Source organism: Emydura macquarii, unplaced genomic scaffold, assembly GCF_026122565.2.
Source record: "Emydura macquarii macquarii isolate MOO-44397 ecotype Brisbane River unplaced genomic scaffold, CSIRO-AGI_Emac_v2 contig_312, whole genome shotgun sequence".
In the NCBI taxonomy this organism is placed as follows: Eukaryota; Metazoa; Chordata; order Testudines; family Chelidae; genus Emydura; species Emydura macquarii.
The window spans coordinates 8,687,869-8,708,828 of NW_027130449.1; the positions used below are offsets into that span (position 1 = coordinate 8,687,869).

Sequence of the window (20,960 nt, forward strand, 5' to 3'; positions counted from 1 at the left end):
ACCTTGTCATTCATCAAGAAAGAATTGCACTTGACAGAGATAGACCAAAATGCTTGCAGTCTGCAGTATTAAAAAAAAAGGAGAGAGAGAGAGAGAGAGAAAAAGAAAAAACTGTTTTCTTTTCTTCCAAGTATGTAAAAGGCCTTTAATGCCTGTTTAGTTAACGTTACATTTAACAGTGCTTTATTACACACAGTGGTGATTGTCAATACTTATAGAAATAGCTCTTTTCTCTTCAAAAATACAGTTGAGTAAATTTCATAGACCTGTCTTATTTCATTCTTTCACATCTCGACCCTGATGCAAAACAGGTATCATTTAACCATTTCCCTTTATATTCTGCATGTTGAATTCTGAGTGACCACCCAAATGCTTCTCTTCTGCTTAATTACGCCTTGTGTTGGTTAGCCTTCTTTCTCCCCTTATCGTACTTCAGAAATAATTAGCAGGATGTATAATAAATGAATTTTATCTTTAATTGATTTAATGCTTCACGTGCGTGTTGCCTATGGAATATAGGAGCTTAGAAAGAAAAGGGGGTCTCTTTGTATGTGTTTATATATAATATATGTAAAGGTGGAGATTTCTCTAAGCATAAAATCTGTAATCACCCTTTCTAAAGTTGGACCAGTCCCAAATTCATTGTTCTTCAAAGGCAGGAAAAGGTAATTACGTGTTGTTTTGCCTACCTCATCTTTGCCATGTGAATTAACCCAAATTAATTCCTACAATATGTAGCCTAATACCTTTTTGTTCGTGAATGCATTTATATGTGGAAAGTCCTAGAATGATTGCTTTCAAGTCTGACTATTTTCTTGGTAATTGTGTGGCGTGTTAAATATCTGTAATTGGTTTTGCTATTTTTAAAAAGGATTTGGAATCAGAGTATTCCTTTTCATTGGCTAATTTGCTTGTTAAAGATTGGATATGTTGTAAAATACTTTTATTGGCCATGTGGTATTTTAAGTACATATCCTCTTTGCTTGAGTTTTGGATCTCTGATTGTTGACTCTTTTGTCCCAGAGATCAGAAAAGAGGAAAGAGAAAGATAGAGTGCACTTAAAAAAAAAAAATCCTTGCACAGATTCTACCATGAGCTCTGTTTATTTTCATTGTGTTATAATCAGCCATCAGGTTTAAGGTGCTATGAGCTTTTGAAGATCACTTTCTGCTCCCCACCAAACATAGAAATCAATGTGCTGCTCTCTTTTGATATTAAAACGTTCTCCCTACACCAGCTCCCACATGGGTAAGGGATACAAAGGAAAAAGTACATGGTTGTGACTGCACAAAATCAAATGCAGATCTTTCCATTAGAGAGGTGCTCAGTGCATGCTAGCTGGGAAATTCTCCAGAGGACACATTCTTACCATTTCAAATTTACAAACCTAGAACACTTCTTGAAATGGATCTCAAATTTATTCACAGCACAAAAACAAAACAAAACCAAAAAGCAGAGAGAAAGACACACTTAAATGTTTAGAAACATGTTAGTTCCTATAGCCACTTCTGAACTTTTTACTTTAATATTGCCACAACACCAGTGTTCATTTCCTGTTCAACTTCAGCCTTACCTTTTGATTTTTAAATTTCCCTTAGGCTACTGGTTTCAGCGGACAAAGAAATGAACAGGCAGAAACAATTAAACTAGCAGATACAGTGAAAACCAACCCCACAGCACTTTCACAAAAATTGCAGCATATGAACGAATTCTGTCATGGATTTGATGTTCTAGCAGTCAGTCTTATCCTTACAGTTTTTTCCAGCCTTTCTTTCAGATAGAGGAATTCTGTTTTCCCTTAGGACCTCATAAATACATACAGGCACTGAAAATATTTTCTCTGTATATTAATATTACATGATAAACTTGGGGAAAGAAAAAAAATCCTAAATCTAGATTTTCTTAATTGCAAAATGGCTCCTTAAGCCCCTTTTAAATGTTCACATATGTCTTTAAGAAAAATTGGAATTTGAAATGTTTATACAGCCCTGCACAGTGCAAGTTAGTTGTCCTTAAATTAGCTATTCAAGTTGGTTTACAGCCTGAAAATTCTGTAACAAGACACAAGTGTTATCTGTTAAGAAAGAAATAGATTTTTTTTATTATCTGTCTCTGTGTTTGTCTGGGCTATTAGACAGAGTGGCAGCCAAAATGCCATCTATAAAAGCACTTTCAGGAGGGAGGGGGAAGCTATTGGGCATTAAAAAAAGAAATAATTAGCTCACTCAAAAACTAGCCTTTATCCATCACTGCTTTAAACAATTTATTTCACCAGGTATATATGTATCTGTTGATCAGCTCCTGCAACACCAAGGGAAACATTCCATTTAAGTCAACACCAAGCTTTCTTATAGCACTTTTCATTCCTAGATCTCAAAGCACATTACAAAGAAGGCCAGTGCCATTATCCCATTTTACAGATGGAGAAACTGAGGCACAAAGAGGTTAAAGTGATTTGGCCAAGATCACACAGATTTCCTGAGTGCTCTATCTGTTGCTGAGTATTTTTAACCTTATATTTTGATATGTCCACAGGAAAGTTGTCTTAACTGTGCAGATGGTAATGTTCATAGGTTCACAGATGTTTTTAGGGACCAAAGGGACCACTATGATTATGTAATCTGACCTCCCACATAACCCAGGCCAGAGAACCTCACCCAGCACCAATGCTGTGGCAGCCACTTTAGTTTTATTTGAATTCTGGTATAAGTGAGACAGCTGATTCTCCGAAGCCAAGCTTTGAGAGCACACTTGGTGCTTTTTCCAGCTTTGAAGTCAGCCTTAATCTATGAAAACCAGTTCAAGTTGGAGATATGCTTTATAAGGGTCCTATTCAATAAGAAGCCAGTCCTGCTTTGGCAGCGTGGAGGTCCCATGCAAGCCAAAAGTTGACTTTGGAGGTGAGGAAGGCTGTTATGAGAACTGAGCTGAGGTTGCACTGGGTGAGTCAGATAGTGTTTTACTGAATCCAGCCACCAGAGTCAGCACAGTAAAACACCTTCTGTAAACCAAAAACTTTTTAGTTGGTTTTGCTTTTACATAATAGTTATGCTTTGTTTGTTTGTTTGTCCCCCTATTGTAGTGAAAATTTGAAGACAGGTGTTAGTAAACTTAAGCTCACATTCTGCTGTGGTTTTAGATAGAGTTTTATCTGAAGTTCAAAGGGGATGGGTGACTGTTACCCTTGAACGTGTCCGAAATTAAAATGTCGTGGCCTGGATTCTGACCCTTTCTCATGATGAGTAACATGAGTAACTACTCTGAGTAAGGTGCTATTATAGGATTACTCATGGGCTTCATATCATTCTGATCCCCTTACTCATGCTGTACAGTACTTTTGTCTACACATAGTCCCACTAATTTCAGTGGGCCTACTTGTAGAATAACCTAGTATTCAGTGTGAGTTAGGGATGTGAGCATTTGGATCAGAGTACAGTATGATTCATCTCAATTAAGTGTTCCACAATCAGCATCTGAAGAATTGATCTATTGACTTTAATGGGGAGTTTTGCTGCAGGAAGGACTTCAGGATTTGGCCCAATAATAATAATAATTCACATTCATGTAGCACTTCCAGTCCTGCAGGATGTCAAAGCATCCAAATTAAATATATAGATTTTGTTTTTAAATGGGCACAAATTGGGTGGAGATAAGGCAGAGATGAAGCTGGTGGACTGAGCTATCTGCAGCGAGGGGCATTGCAGAAATGATCTCTCCTCCATCACCAGGAAGTAGCCTACCAGCAGCCCCTTCAACCAAAAGGGTTGTAAATGCAGGACTGCTTTTGGATCGCAGAGAGCTCCTGGATTCTCGGGATGCGTCAATGGCCAGAATTAGCTTTCTCCTGTAAGGGGATATGGCCATTTCTCTCTGATGTGCATACCATGACTTTGGGAGCTGAAGACTGGATTTCAGCAATGGTTCTGGATGGGGGTTAACCCTGAAGACCACTAGGAAGCTACGGCTCATGCAGAATGTGGCTGCCCACTTGTTTGCTGGTGTGAGCCAGTGGGCATATACTGTTCCTGTTGCCTAAAGACTGCATTGGCTCCAAATCCAAGTTTAGTTACTTCCAATCCAAGGGTTTTGTCTGATCTGCAGATGCCTACATAGCTGGGGCCTGGAGGCTTGAGGGAACCTATCCCTATGTGCCCCTCATGGTGTCTGAGGTCAGATGGGGTAGTTTGCTGACCGTTCCTGGGTTAGCGTATCCGGGGGACTGTAGACAAGGCATTGTCAGTGGAAGTCCCTCAACTCACTTCCAATCCTGGTCCATTAAAGCCTGACTTCATTCAACTTTAGGTTTGAAATGGTCGCCTTTCCCCCCCCCCCCCTCAGACTTCTGCAGATTATTTTTCAAACTTTGTTCAGTCTCAGAAAGGGGCCCTTTTGTAAATTAAATTAATAACTTTATGTATGTACTTATCACTATCCAACAGTGAGATGTGTATTCCCATCTCTGTCAGTGATGCAGAGTGTGACCTTGGACTCAAGTCCCTTAGGTCAACCTTAAATTAAAAAAAAAAAGTCTAGTAATTGTCAAGTCAGGTACCCAAAAAGTAAGGCACGCAGATTTAATGGGTGGTGTGTAATTTTTGACTTGAGTCTTAACTGTGCCTAAATTTATACATGTATAAAATGGGTCTTTTCCTGCTTTACTATTCCTCACAGATGGATGCAAGGCTCCGTTGAATTTATACTTCCAAACATTTACAGTTAACTGGACCCCTATTTTTATATTGGGTCAAACCAAGCTTACATTTTTGAAGAGCTTGCATCGTAGTTTTGGATTCAAATTTAAATGTCGTGGGTCAAGAATCAGTTTAATAATTAGATGCAAAACTATTTCCAGACAAAATATCTGCAAAGTTTTAATGACCCAGCAGCGTGGGTAGTTGTTTTTTTCTCTCTTTGTTTTATAGGTATCAAGCTAGTCTGTAAGAGTAAGTACCTTTTTGTTTCATCATAACCATTAAAGCATTTTGGCAGTTATTCCAACTGGATTTCAGAGTTTTTCCACTTTTCCCTCAAATTCCTGTTTTTATTTTATTGCTGTGTTAAAGGCCTATATCTGATTGCTCCTAGAAGGACTCAATTACCTCCCAAAGAGAAGATGTCTTATCAGAAGAGGCAGGTGGTAGAACCGCTAGTGACTGCTGGATTAGCACATCCAATACACACACTGTAAAAAGATCCAGCTTAAAAAGTGACACAAGAGACAGAACTTGGAGGCTTCACAAGTGAAAAGCGAGAGACTGAAAAGGCCTTCAGTGTTCTCTATACTCTTACTGTTTGTTTCAACCTGACTATATTAGGCTCATCGGCATTATTTTAACATGTTTTCAGTATAACCTATGGGAGTTAGATGCCAATGGGAGCTGAAAGCCTAACTCCTTTAGGCTTACTTTAAAATCCCAGACTTCAACTGCTATACATTTTCTGAGCTTTGATTTTTGTTGCAATTTTGGATTTGAATGAAAAATGGGGGAAAAGGTCAACTAAAGTTGTGTGTGGTTTTTGACCAAGTCTGTTACTGATAAATGTTTTTCTGTGCAACCCAAAGAAAGAGTAGCCATAACTGCTGCTGTAAATGCCCTTGGCTCATCCTGTCTGCAATTTTAATTTTGAGTGGTTTGCTGATCTTGCTTCTGTTCCTTTTGCCTTCACAGATACCTGCAAGTGTACTTTGTACAACTTAGATGCCTATCCATTATTGTCAAGCACAGGCCTTCAAAACTCATGAGATTGTCTTAGAACTCATGAGATTATGTTGTTTTAAAATTATACATTTTGGATTTGTTTTTTGCCTTATAGTTTTTGAAACTTTAGGTTACACTTGCATGACCTTTTCAACCTTTACTCCGCAACCATAAGGGCTAGAAACTTCTTTTAAATGAAAACTGAGATTGTGACATAATTACATGATTCTAGGAGCTCGATTTCAAGAAAAACACCAAATATTGTCAGACTTGTGATAAGAGCACGAGAGTTGGCAACACTGTCTATGGTATCAGATAATTAGACATCTAGGGACTATAAAATGTATCTACAGAATTACATCTAAAGAATTGAGTTCACAATTTGTGTTGCAGCAATGCTGATGCTAAATGGGAAGCCAGGTGGAGGCCTACCTGAAGATCAGGGTTTTGGATGTTCTTGCAATACAGGAATATGCTTTTGTAACATGATAAGTGAATTATTTTGCAAGGTTTTTGGTATTACTGAAATAGAAAAAAATAAAACTGTTTTGTTTACCTTCACAAACGTCCTTGGTCTTGTTTTTGGGTTTGGCCAGCTGGATTATTTTATTTGTTATGGTAGCATCTAGAGATTAAAACCCCTTTGTAGTATGCACATAGATACACAGTAAAAGACAGTTCCTGTCTTAAAGCACTTTCAGGCTACCTACAAGGAAGAGGGATGGTTACATGTGCCTACATAAGCCTCATCATTGATCGCCAGTGCATGGCTGCAGGAATCCCTCCAGATGAAGCGTGCTGCAGGCTCAGTGCTGTAAAAAGATAGGGTGAAATACTGAAGTCCTTACTTAAATGGGAATTTTGCGTAAGTAAATGTTATTTCAGTGGGAATTTAGTCTGAGCAAGGACATCCAGCTTTGGCCCATGATCAAGTTCAGACTTTGGGAATGAGAGTCAAAAGCCACTATAAAAATCAGTTTCCCAAGTGAAAAATCAACCAAACAAAACCCACATTTTATTACAAATGCTCGATATTTTACAATGGAAAATACATGGAACAATAAATATTGTTCTCCTGGATTACAGGTGTTCTTTCCACATACAAGCGCAACAGCAAAAAGGAACAGCATAGATGGATTTTGGCATTGCCCACTCCTCACAGCAGAATAACATTTCCTTCCATTTATGGGGGGGAAAGGGCATTCTGTGGAACAAACAAACAAATTTCACTTAAGAAATTCTGCACTCACGGTAAAATCTCTATTGATTGTAATGAGTGCAGGATTGGATCTCTGCTCTTAGATGCCTAGAAAAACACTGACTTCACATCTTTTTTTAATTTTGCTTTTAAAAAATGCCTGTTAATTAAAAAGCCCTATTAAAAGCACATGTAATTTATTCAGAAAGAATTTAGCCTGAAGGGCTTTAGATTTATTGTTCGTTATAGGCCAAATCCCAAGAGGTTGTGTGAGCACCCACCGTTCGGTGCTCACTCAGTGCACAAGGTGCTTGTGAGAGATCTGCTTTATTCCATGTCGGGTTCCAGCTGGCTGAGCGCAATAACAATAGCTTCACAGCACCCCATCCAGACTGTCTGGGGAAGCTCAGCCCTTAAAGGCGCTGCCTCGATGGCCACACGCAGTTTCAACAGGAATCCTATTGGAATTATTTGCATAAATAAGGGCTACTCACTGGATTACCAGGCTCAGGCAGCTCCCAGTCCTTAGGCAGGTAAAATACCCAATGAAATCAAGTGGCGTTTTGTCTAAGGGTAAGGGTCCATTGACTTCAGAGGTGCTCCAGCGAAGTCAACATGTACTTGCAGCTGATATAAACGCTTCTGAAAATGAAGCCATACAACAGCGCTGGTGGGAAGGGTGGAGCAGGGGAATAGGTCACTTGCATATAAAAAGGGGCCAGATTCGGCTCTGCGTTATTCTGATGTAAATCCAGTGCCTACAATAGTGTTACACTCGAATAGGAAGCATCCAGACATTTATGTGAAATCTTCAGCTGCCCACTTTTGGTCAATAAAGAGGAGCAGGGTGCCAAACGTTGCCTCTAAAGAGTCCAATTAATTTTTGGAAGTGTCACAAGACAGTCTCAACTTTCTCCACTCTAATTCTTATATATATCATCATGCTTTGCTAAGGCTACTGTGCTGATCGTGCCCCATAAAAGCCATCGCTCCAGGGAAACACTGAATGAAAAACCCAGAGAGATCATTTTTTCCCCTATGTACACCCATACTTTTTTCCCTGTAGTTTTTTTTTAAACCCAAAATAGCCTGTATAAAAAATGACGCTGTAAATCATAGAAAAAGGAGATGCATTAAGGAAATGCTCTTAAACATAAGCCAATGAGATAATGAAACTGGCTACTAGGATAAGCATATTTATTGGGTTTGTTATGTATCAAACGTAACAAAAGTAAAGTGTCTGACCAACTCCATGTGTGGTTCTTTCACACTCTTTGATCACACAATTCCCCCTTAATTCAGATGCAGTAGAGCTTAAGTGGCTTCATTGATGTGTTAAGGGTGGAATGATTTTTTTGTATAAAATTAAAAAAAAAAAAAAAAGAAAAAGACCATTATGTGTCCAGAAAAGCCTTGTGTGCATTTATTTATTGAGACAGGAAGTCGGTTTCCCACACCGAACAACAGTGCCAAGATGTTGAAAGATTGTGTAAGGAAGAAAAGTAAAGGAAACTTAATTTTCTACCTGGCAGAAATCAGCCTCCGGAGGAAGAAGTAGACAATGAGATTGGGCTTAAACCAAATAATAGAACCTGATTGATTTTAAGAAAATGCTCCACACCATTTATATGAAGGTTTCATGGGCTGCTTTTGTTAGTGAAATGCAAGGCTTTGGAATAAATGTCTTTGTAGTCTGCCTGATCTTTAAGTTCTCCTTCCACTATTACATATTCCCAAAGTGAAAGCACCAAGAAGGCGACTGAGGTGAAAACACAGGATTTAATTTTTTTTTTACATTCTTTATTGCTACAGTGACACCAGACTTTTTTTTTTTTTTATAAGCTTGTTTTTAAACCAGATTTTAAGTGTATCATAGAGGAAATCAGGGGCAAACCCTTTCAAACAAAGGTCTAGATCTCAGCTGCTGTAAGGCAAAGTAGTTCCATTCATTGAAGTCAATGGAGCTATGCTGATTTGTACCAGCCATGGCTCTGGCCCACTGAATTCAAGCAGTAACAAATGCATCAACTTTATTTTTATCAGGCCTGAGTCTCCTATTTAAAAAGGTGTAAAGCATGGGTATAAAAAACAGATTTTTTCAGCACGATTCTTTAGAAACAGTTAAACATGGCTGTCATTATTATTTATATTTATTAAGAATAAATATAAGGTACAAATTGATCTTTAGCTTTGGTCATTCCCCATGGTTATGAAGAGGATAATGATCATTATTTATTTCAGTAGCTGCTAGCCACTAAGTTAGGAGACCCATTGTACTAGGGGCACAGTAAGGGACAGTCCCTGACCCAAAGAATTTACAGCCTAAATAGAGAATACAGACAAAGGGTGGGAGGGGAAACAGAGGCACGGAAAGTGAAGTGACTCACTCAGGGCCACACAGCCTGTTGGTAGCCGAGCCAGGAATAAACCTTAGAATTTGAGGGTTCCCCATTTGGGTCCCGTTTCATGTAAGCTGCCAAGATTTCACAGTGTTTGCTCAACAGTTAGTTAGGGTTTCCACCCACTAAAAAAAATCATGCTTTCGTGTGAAAATGACAAAATTCCATCTGGGTGAAATTTCACATTGTTATCACCTGGTGGCTGATGAACACATGCAATTGCCAAACCTTCCATTCAAAACCCACCTTCGCTCCAACAAACAAACCTCTCCAAAATACAAATTAGGCAGGTGTAAAAATAGACCCCCTTTTTCATAGGGCAAAAAAAAGTTCTTGGTGTCTCAGAACCCTAGGATAGTAACATGGACATCAAGGAGTTAACTGGTTTACCTAGACTATTATGGGTTGGAACCAAACTCCAACCATCCCCCCCCCACTTCCTGTTCAGTTAGTGAGTGTTTGTCTCCAGTCAGTAACATGCAGCCTGGTCCCAGCCTGCAGTACTGTAAGTAGTGGGTGTTTCTGGTGCTGTTACAAAAACCTACAGTAATGATAACCGGCTCATAGTGTCACCATTGCATGGGCCCTTTCTGAGACACACCAAGCATGGTTGTGGGAAAACAAGGTCTACCACCCCCCCCCTTTTTTTTTCTTTTGCCTGAATGGCAAGTTGCTTTTAAGTGGGGAGATTGGGGGGGGTGTGTACCTGCACATGGTAACTGGGGCGAGCACTTTGGTCCTTTTTGTAACGTTCATGGCATACGAAGAAGTTAGAGGAAAAACAGAAAATCCCCTTGCTGGGAGATTGCAGCGTAACACTACTTCATTGCTGAGCACTCCAAATTGCAGAGAATAGCAGACTGCTCCTTAAAAACGGAGAGGCACAACCCACCCCACCTTGTTGTAGGCTGGTTTTGTGCAGACTGACTCTGTTCACAGCCCAGGTTTCTCTGCAAGCAGGACCAGGAAATCCCTTAGGATTTAAAGGGACGTTTACCATTTTAACACAACACACCTTACGTTGTTGCCATCCTGCTCCTAGAGAAGGAGGCTATAAAGCAAAATTGCACATCTTCCTTGCTCTTCCAACCACCTCCTTTTCAGTTGCCCAGGACTTCCCCCAGCAATTTCCAACCCCTATTACATGCCAGTTCCTTTCAGCACCCTCTACTCATTCTTTTGGTGTGCATGGCACAATGGCCTGTTCTCGCTCGCTATGAAATGCATGGTATGTCGCTGCTGCATGTAAAAAGCTGCAGCCAGGCAGAAGTCACAGGACTGATGTTTTTTGTCTGTTATGGCCCATTTCATCTCCCTAGGTAAGTGCAGCCTTCTCCTAGTCCTGTGTAAGCTGAAACGGGGGTTCTTTTCCCTGCACATTGCCCTGTTTTGTCTTCCTTCTGATAGGGGGTTGGAGGAGAAGGGTTGAAATTCAGTAAAAGCACAAGCTGTCACTACTCCCCTTAAACGCCCATAATAAGGACAGTGCTATGTAAACAGGGGTAGAAGAGACTAATTGCCCTCCAGTCCCATTGACTGCAATGGGGGCTATAGATACGTCATTAAGAGTGGAGGGTAATAAGTGCTTTGAAGGGGGGGGGGAGGCGTGTTTGCCCTGAGCTAAGTTTTCCAGCACTGAATATGTATCAGATTTGAAATGTTACTCCATGCATCTATCACTACACAGAGGCAGCACCTGCAGCTGGAGGAAGCAGAAGACGAGGAATCAGAGGTTCTGCATTCTGAGTAAGTCAGGCTCTGCTTGTTGGGCAGGTCATTTCAATCTCTGCACCGCACACTCAGATCGGTAAAACAGGGACAATACCATTTGGCGGAGCTCCCTCTCGGCCACTGAAGTAAATGGGAGCTGCAGACACTCAGCCCCTGGCAGGATCAAGTTCTTAAAGTGCAACAGGGCATTGCTCTGACTCTGCTGCCACTGAAATTGATTTCACTGGGAACAGAGCTAGGCCAATGCTTTTGCAAATAAGAGCCTTTAAATGCTGTTAACTGGAGAGTTTATTCTAGGTTTAGCAGGAACTGCCTGAAAAAATTTAAAAGAATAAGTTGTTATATTTTAGCTCAGGCTTCATCTCAGAAAAGCACCAAACCCCACCAGTATTTGTTTCCTTCCTTTATTTCCTTTTCCTCCCCCACCCTTTGCCACTCCTCATCTAAAGAAAATTTGGCTTTTCTGATTGAAATCAAGATTCAGCCTGATGTAATTTGAAATGCCTGAGTGCTAAACCCCCTGAATGATGGGATTTTATCTAACAAAAACGGCAGCAGGGTCTCTCTCTCCAACATGGCAGCATCTAAACCCAGCACACTCAGTAAATGATAAAGATTAAACATGTCTCTTCCATGAAAAGCGTCATCACTCTGCAGACATCACTGGGCTTTTTTAAGGTGATGTGAAAAAAAATATATTTGCAAACGTTAAACACGTGTTGCCAGTGAATATAACTTAGTGTTATTGGAATATCAGTTTCAGACACTCTCAGTGACCCCCCCATTAAACACAAGGCTTGGGGTCTAATTTTCAAAATGCTTAGGTGATTTAGGCTCCTCTGGCCCAGCTTCTCAAAAGTATTTAGGTGCCTAACTCCAACTGAAATCACCGGCGGCTAGGTGCCTAAATACCTCTGAGGATCTGGGCCCAAGTGAAGTCAAATCTCTGAACTTGGCGCGCACACAAGTATTTTATTGGATAGTCTCTCCATTATGTGGCTAACTAAAGACTAGGCTGTGACTAGCCCTAATGCGATCATAGCGAGGAGGAAAGATTCTCCACCACCTTTGCCTTCAATCAGGGCTACCTGGATCTTGCATCTGGCAGCTCAGTAAACAGAAGACCTCTGTCTCCCACCTGAGCAGGGCTACTGAGTGTGCAAACCTCTGGCCCCGCCCTTATGCACCAGCTGGGTACTAGAGAGGAAGTATGCTAAGGGACTGCTAACACAGTTTACCCTTCCCCCCAGGAAAGGATTCCTGCTGAGGAACTGTCCCTCACAGAGGTGTGTCTCAGGCAAAATCCCTCCTGAGGCTCCTTCAGGTGGACATGCTGCTGCATGTGCTCCATCTCCTGCCCAGGGATTTGCCGAAGAGCAAGATCTCAGCCTAAGCAACTTGCTCCTCGGTCCTTAAAAATAAGGGCCATAGTTGCAGTTGTCTAAAAATGATGGACTCCCACAGTATAGCACTTGTGTTTTCTACAAAGAAGGCAGGTCCAGGTTAATAACAGCTTTTCCTGGAATTGTTGTGTCTTGCACTGAATGATATAGTTATTGAAGTATGAGCAAGGTCACCAGAAAATAAGAAACAACCCTCTGCAGAAATTCCAAAAGGGGTTAAAAATGCTCCCCAGTTTTTGCTGTAAGTCCTTCTGGAGCTGCAGCCAGTTTGCTGCTGATAAAACAGTGAATCACCAGAAAATTACTGCTGCAAACAATGGTCTGATTCTTTCTCACCTCTACTTCCTTGACAGCAGTGTAACTCTGTAGACTTCAGCGATTGATCTGCTGTGAGAGGACCACCAGGGCCACTGAGACTCATAGCAGTCATGGTAACTTGGTAAAACATAGAAGACAGGATGGACCGTGATCAGCCAATCTCTCCAACAGCTGCAAGGAAACTGATTGAGAGGACTGCATCCACCTGGATATAGTATCAGCGAAGGGTAGGTGGAAATTTCTTCACCCCTCTGCATTTGATCAAGCATGTTGGTGGTTAGAACATGTTATTTATTTATACAGTGCATTGCCATTGATAGCTAAATAATTGATCTTTGTTTTGCTTCTTGAATTCTGCTGTAAAGTTGATTTTATAGGATGAATTCAGGAGATTCTTCATCCAGATGGATTGCAATTTATTATACCCCTTAAGTCTCTCATTGTTAGGATCCCTGGTGATCACTTCCCCCAACTCTTCCCAATGGAGTTGAGGTATAAAGGCCATAGAACTAGAGCTGGTCCTAATTTTCAAATTTCGGATGCCTTTTTTTTCCCATTGAATTTTCAAAATCTGATGGAGAGGATGAATTCTTCACTTTGTTTTTTAATTTACAAACAATGCATCCTGTTTGAAACTCGTTGATAGTTTCCAAATTTTGAATTTCTGTGAGCCTCCTTCGCCCCGCTCAAACACTGTTTGTGAACATGTTCATGTTGTGTAAATAGGAATAGCTCCACTGAATGCAGTGGAAGCAATGTCAACTGAGAATTTTGGACCATGATTTTCATGGACAGGTCTGTGGTTTGTGACAAACATCCCGGTAACAAACATCTCTTCTTGCTTGTATTTTATGAACTTCATGCATCGGCTAGGCATCCTTTCATGTCGGTAGAAATTACGATACATTTTGGGTAGAATCCTGGCTCCAATGAAGTTTATGGGACTTTGGCCATTCACTTCAGTGGGGCCAGGATTTCCCCCATTGTTGGACGCCAAAGCTGCTGTATTGATTCTGAACTTTTTCTGTCTTATGTTGTATTGTGCTTGTGTCGGAGCTCACTTACACTGCTGTAACTCGGGAATAACTGCACTGGAGCCGATAAAGATACCAGAGTTAAGGGGAATTGGTGACAGGCCCTTGATTTCCATTTAAAAATGGCAATTTAGCCCTGAAAAGATGAGCTGGTTAGAAAGGCTTCCCCTTGCATTTCAGAAAGGTGCAATTTTCTTTCACAGTCCGGGGAAGTACAATTAGAAACCAAGTAGCATCAGCAAAATTAAACTGCTTTGTTGAATAGGGCAAACATACCTCTGCAAAGCCAAGCACCTGATCTCAGCGCTCATAGAGATGTCATCAGGTGCAAAGACACCATTTTGTTCTGTCACAGGCTTTTAAAAAACTTCCCAGTGGTGTTATTGCATCTTAATTTAATAGAAACTAGCCTAAAATGTCTGTGAACGTGGCCAGATATGGAAATCAGGCATCCATATCCCCATCTCACTCTGGCAAAAAGTGGAAATGAGCCAGAGGTAGGTTCGGTTGAACTAGCAATATGGTTTAAATAAGTTTTAGGTCGTGACTGCAAGTTAAAAAAATTCAAAACAGCCTGATGGAATCAGAGCAAGTCAAATTTGGTCGAGTCCAAACTGTTTTCAGTTTAGTTTAAGACCACGACTACAAGTTTGAAAAATCTCAAACAGTTTATTATATTGGCAAGCTGTGCATCCACTAATAATACAGTATTGAAAGCAGCAGACAGTTTTGCCCTAGAGGCTCAGTCTTACAAGGTTTAGAGCATCCCCTGCTGCCCACCGCTTCACTGGGAACTGAAGGTACAGAATACAGTGCAGTATCAAACCCTAGCTATGCGGCATGTCCTTCCCTGGTGTAAATCATCCCAGTTCCATTGAGTTCAAGGGATCTATGGAAGTTTACACCAGCTGAGGATCTGGCCCTATGTGTCTGAAAGCAACTATATGAATTTGGCTGATCTTACGATAAAATCCATTTAGATTATTCTATTACCCGGATTCAAACTGCTCTCCAAATGCACAAAAGTATAGCTAACTTTTCCTACTGCAAATAGCCTGTACTGCAGTTTGTGCCATGCTGTTACAGATATTTTATACTTCAAAGCAGTGCAATGCCATTAAATCAATGGAGATCAAGAATTTTTTTTTAAATTTCCTTTGGCCACACAGAGCTGTTCATCTTTAAGGCTTCAAAACCCTGATTTGTTTTTTAAGTGCTGTATGTTATTGAATCATACAGAGGCAATAAAGCGGAGCTGTGATGTTTTTGGACACATTTTAAGGTGTGTCCAATTCTATGCGTGGACCTTCTGCTGACTTCATTGCTGAATACGTGCAGGCCTGGTCCAGCTAGATTGCACCCCGCTCTGCAGACTCATATGAGCGTTGTGCATGTTGCAGCCACAGAGTTAAACCCTTGAATTTGGATGTTTCCTGTGGAGTAATTTCATACCCAGCTATCATATTGCTGTTTTAGCATCAGATCCGTATAAAGTTCAGTCATTCCAGAATGGAGTCTGATTTTTGTGTGGTCTGCTTTGGGATCTCCCCTGTGTGTTTCGTTTCCCGATCCAGATTGGGGTTTGAAAGAACCTGAACCTCACAGCGAAATTCACCACGTTTTGCCAGATTCGGAGTCAAATGGTGCCAAACCACCACATTTCTGGTGGTTTGGGATTTTATAAGGAAAGGGTCACAGCTCTACTTCAGGAGCAGAGAAGCTAGACTCTGAGCTCATATAAGTCACCAGAACTCCTCTGAGGTCATTGGAGCAAGACTGATTTACATCAGCTGAGACTCTGTCCCCAAAATTATAACAGTCCTTACTCAGGCTTTAGTAAATGTGTATACTCAGTTATTCTGGCAAATTCCCCTTGGCACCTCCTCTCTGTGTGGCTGGATGCTGTTTGGCTGCTTGACTTTACTCCATGGCCCATAGTTATGAAGAATAAGTAGAGAGAATCAGCCAGATTCATTCCTGATGTAACTTGATGTTTGTGAGATAGGTCGGTAATACTATCTGCGGCTTGCTTTGAATTTGGAAAGGATGAGGCACAGAGAGGTTCCCTGGCTTGTCCAAGGTCACAGAGGCTAAGCCAGGAACCAAGCTTCTTCCAGACATTACAGGAAAGCAAATTTATTATTACATTGTTTATTTTCTTTTTTTCTATGCTATTTGAATATTTAAATCCTTGTGATCTCACATTTCTCCATCACTAGCAAAAGCTGCTATGTGGAGTGAATGCTTCCCACTTTGCAAAAGTCCTGCCAAAAGCACTTTTCTTCGCAAATCTTTTCTGCAACAGCAATTCATTAATCACTAGAAATACCTGCAGTTTCACACTTGTTGCACAGCCCAAGAAACTATCATCTGACATTACACAAGCACAACTTACGTTGGCGAGACCGGACCAGAATCCTGTAGGTTTTTCAGTAGAATTCTCCTTCTGTTTTACCAGACAAATAATCTGTTGCGACTCTTGTTGCGTCTTATCTTTTGTAGCTTGGATTTGTTCCCACGCACCATTTTGTTCTCAGAGATGCCTAAGCTGATTCTTCAGTGCTAGCCAAAACAAATTAGAATCTTGGCTGGCTGTTTGGTAGCAGCAGGTGGTTTGACTATGGCTCCATACACCTAATGCTGGGACAGATTTCACTTTGACAGATGAAGATTTTCTTCCCCTCATTAGGAGACCAGGAAGCTCTGGGGAGTGGATAAAAAATGAAATATTGGAAATAGTTTTGTGGGTCTAGTTTTTGTGGAACTTTATGTGCATTTGTTTTTAGAGTTTGTTTATTGCTTGCAGTTTTAGCCTTTTATCAGCATAATATAATGAGAGAGAGAGTGCAATCTAGTGGATCGGGCACTGGAGTGGATATCAGGAGACCGAGCATCAAGTTTTAACTCTGCTGTATGATTTTGAGCAAGTCACTTCACCTGTGTTTCCCCTTCCACCCCTTGCCTTGTCCTTTTAGATTATCAGATCTTCGCAGTAGAGGCTGTCTCTTGCAGTGTGTACACAAAGAGGCTCTGATCTCAGGTGGAGTATGTGTACACTATATTGTCCAGTGTATCTATCCTAGGATTTTAGATGGGTATATTGGATACTACAGTGTCCTGGACATTTTTTTTAATCCCTGAAACTGATCACAACTTGAATTTTGAGAAAAGGAGAAAGAGAGAGAAATGAGCTGAAGCAAAACACCAAGAGCCAAAAACTTCTGAACTTTTGAAAAGTTCAGATCTGGATTCAGTCCTGAATTTGAACTTCCCGGCTCAGTCCTGTCTCTATAAACAAAACGCCTTTGGGTTGCAGTTTTGGCGTTTTCAGTAGAGCTGTGTTAATGTCAGTGCCGTGAAGGTGAAATCGAGCTTACGTGGTGCTTAGACCTCGTGATGGCTCTCTGCACTTGGGGCGAACAGATAGCCGCCCTAGAACACAACCAAGAAAAGAACCTGGAAGTCTGCAGAAAAACCATCTAGATTCAATGGTGAAGACTCTGCGTATGCAAGAGCTACTTGTGAACTCAGCTTTGATAGACAGTTTGGAAAATGTAAAGCTCCACAGATTATTAATAAAAAATCCTAAAACTGACCAACTGTGTTGACATACCCTGTTCATAGATTAATTGACAGCAATGGAGATTAGCAAAGAAAGAGCAGAAATCTGAGGCTATCTCTGTCCTAGAAAAGAGTTGCTGGTGTAGTTCATAGACAGAGGCAGAAGATAGGGCACTGGAGTGGGAGTCTGGAGAACTGGGTTCTATTCCTGGTTCTTCCATTGGCCTACTGGGTGACATTAGGTAAATCACTTCATTGCGATGTGCCTCAATTTCCACATCTGTTTAAAAAGAGGGGGATGATGATACTGACTTTCCTTGGTGAAGAGCTTTGAGATCTACTGAGTGAGAAGTGCTATAATAAGAGCGAGGTATTATTATTCTACTGGTTCCCCAAGCAAAATAAGATATACTAGCAAAAACATTTTTATGCCATTATAACTGTCTCTAAACTAGGGCTTTAGCTGGTATAGAAATGTCACCCAAAGTTACTGACAATGCTATTGTGTCAAAAGCTTCTAGTGTAAATCTGGCCTAAATATCTAGCACTTCTACAGTACCATTCATCAGAAGCTCTCAAAGCACTGTGTCAGATTAAACGGCTGATCCCAGAACACTCCATATACAGATCTTCTTTTGGAGACTTCTGTGTGCCAAGGATTTGCAGGACTGGGTCCATGTTTAAGGATCCTGACCCTCCTCTGAGGTAGGAGTGATCAAGTGGCATGTCTAAGGTCATACATCTAGCTGGTGGCACAGGTGTGGTTAGTGTCACAGAGTCTATTTATTTATCACAAGGGTTGTCAACTTTTTTCTAATTTGAGACCCTCTTTTCCATACCAAACCCATCCTCCCCTCTAACAGAGATCAAAGTTTACAAGAGGAAGGATGGCCTGGGAGTTGTGAAACCAAAAGAGTCCTCTGCTTCACCACAGTCTTCTGATGTGACTTTGGGCAAGATGCATTAGCGTCTCTGTGCTGCATCTCTACAAGAGGGATAATAGCGCTTCCTTACTTCACAGGGAGGGTTGTGAGGATAAACACATTAAAGATTCTGAGGTGCTCAGTTACTTCACTAATAGGGGCCATAGAAAAACCCCAGATAGATGGATAGTTGGGATCCCTTCCTGCTTAGCAACATGGGAAGGTTGAGAAGCCTTAGACACACTGCCTGTCCTGAGTCGAAAGAACGTTCTGTCACCCTAGAATGCTATGTATTTCATTTTAAAAGGACATTATGGCAAAGTTATAAGCAGATCTCTTAGTGTCTCAGACAGCTTCAGAACCTGATTCAATAAAAACATGGCCAGACTCCCCAGCACTACGAAGAGAAGCCTATCAATTTCCTCAGTAATACCCCCTTTCAGAACACAGTTTGAACCATTGGGTCTGGATTTCTCTTGTTTGTTTCTTATTGAACAGAGAGGATGCAAGGAAATGAAAAAAATATAGCAATCTTATATTGTGTTTGGGTGGGGAAAGCTAATTGATTTGACAGTTAATCAAAAACTACTAAGAGAAAATCAATACAGAGTAAAACAATCTAGTCTTCTGTTCTATATCCTATTCCCACTGGCATTGTTGATTGTATATCATCAATGTCATCTATTTTAGATGGAAATGTTACCAACTATAATGCCGCTGTTGATGTTTCAAAACGATTCTAATCTCATTTCAATAATAGCTTCTGTCTCTCTTAGTGACACACATGCCATAACATTCTTGGCTAAATTGACAGCACTAATAACACACTCAGTTTTTATATTATTCGGACCACTGTCTGCATTTTTGAATGTTCACATTACTGTGCCATGCACAAGGGCTTGCATCTTCTCTGAAAGCTTCATATAATTGAGTGCCAATGACTCCCATTGACCTGAGTAGGAGCTGCAGACACTGAGTTAGCACCTCTGAAAGTCAGGCTACTGATTTAAATGTGGATTTAGGGGCAGAAATTTAGGTATCCAAGTGTGAAATTTCTGTCCACAAATGATTTGCTCAAGATCTCAGACTACAAGTCTTCGGAAGAACAAAGATTAGAGCCTTCACAGAGCCCAGACCTGTTTTTTAAATGCTAGAACGTGCTGCTTCTGTTTTCTGCTTTTCCTAAACATCTTGAGTCTGCCAAGTTGGGCTAAAAATGTCACAGGGACAGATTTCCTTGATAGATTTCTGACTATTCTAATCTACTCCTGCTCAGAGCCTGAAGTACCATGGCACTGGCATCTCTCATGGTTTTACAATGTATCTTGTTCCAAACTGTTCAGAAGCTAGCACTGAAACCCGCCCATGAGAGTCTAGAAACAATGATGGACACATTAGAAATGGATAGATGGATGCATCGGGGATTGCATAGCTGTGAAGCTCAGATCTGCATCTGAACCGGAACATCCATAAAGGTGGATGTATTCAGTTCTGAAATGTTTTATTTAGATCCAGCCCAGTATACCATTCATAGCCTTGTTCGGTTTTACCTGGTCATGGCCCTAGATCAAAATTTTAGGGGGGCTCACTAGCTGGTTAAGGATAAGGTCTTTATTTAAGGGCCTGTCTGAGAGTCCCCTTCAATGCTCTGCTGTGGTTGCTTGGCTTTTGAATGAAGTTCTGCCAGTAAAGGCACCAATTAAGCAAAGTAGTCGAGCACTTGCTTAACTTGAAGCACAGACTTAAATGCCATTGATTTCAATGGGATTTAGGAACATGCTTAAAGTTAAGCATGAGTTTAAGTGCTTTGCCAGAACATTGCCCTAAAGCCTGTCTCTAGATTATACAATATGCAGTTGAAGGCACAGAAGCCAAACCTCTCATATGGATCCTTCATTTAAAACCGCTTTTCTTTTCCGTTAGCAGCTGTGGATTTAATCGGGATGAAAGTTTATTCATTTCTCGGTGATTTTATCTTTGCTGGGTTTAAAAAACAAAAAAAAAAAAAAAAGATTTTTCCTTTATTAATTTTTCAAGAAAAAATGCGGAATAGGAATGAACAAACAAAACCTGGAGCAATAAACAGGATATTTAAACTAATTCAACAATCATTTTGCTGACATCAGGACAAAGAAATGCAAGAATACAAGTCTATTGCTTTAGGCTGGGATTTTTGAAGGAGCCTATGGGAGTTAGGCGCCCTAATCCCATTAAATCCATTTATACTTGGAGCTTCACTTTCTTTTTTATTTATTTATTTTGGACAAGGGAAAGGGCCAGTTCATGTTGTTGTTTTGTGTATTATTATATTTATGTGCATCATGGTGGTGCCGAAGGACAGACTGAGAGCCTGTTGTGCTGGCCTCAGTACAAACGTAGAGCAATAGATGGCCCTGGCTTCAACTAGCTTACATGCCAAATAGACAAGTCAGACAAAGGCCGGGTAAAGAAATCGGACATACAAGTAAAGGAAACAGGGATGGTTTCAAACATCAGGTTACTGCCCCATTTTTCTTCTGTGTTTTTTTGTTTTGTTTTGGAGAAGGGGGTGTTGGAAGGAGCCTGGGCTAATCAGAAAAAAACAAAGGAAGGGTGTGAGGATATAAAAAGGTGGAATGTTCTGTAGGGCAAAAGGAGAGGGAGAAGGGGAGGAAAGGCTGGTGGAGTGAATCAATTTTCCATTTGAAAAATCT

General features: G+C 40.7%; 2 long non-coding RNA genes across 2 annotated transcripts in view; both read left to right on the forward strand.

Annotated features, from left to right (window-relative positions):
* Positions 1-6,265, forward strand: part of LOC137164126 (uncharacterized) — a 69,968-nt gene extending 63,703 nt beyond the window's left edge. The window contains exon 3 of the long non-coding RNA XR_010922951.1: positions 5,087-6,265. This is a non-coding gene — a long non-coding RNA (uncharacterized lncRNA). The remainder of the gene's footprint in view (positions 1-5,086) is intronic.
* Positions 6,266-9,713: 3,448 nt separating this feature from the next.
* The window catches only part of LOC137164120 (uncharacterized), a 123,752-nt gene continuing 112,505 nt past the window's right edge, over positions 9,714-20,960 (forward strand). Inside the window, exons 1-3 of the long non-coding RNA XR_010922950.1 lie at positions 9,714-9,802; positions 10,985-11,043; positions 12,785-12,976. This is a non-coding gene — a long non-coding RNA (uncharacterized lncRNA). The remainder of the gene's footprint in view (positions 9,803-10,984; positions 11,044-12,784; positions 12,977-20,960) is intronic.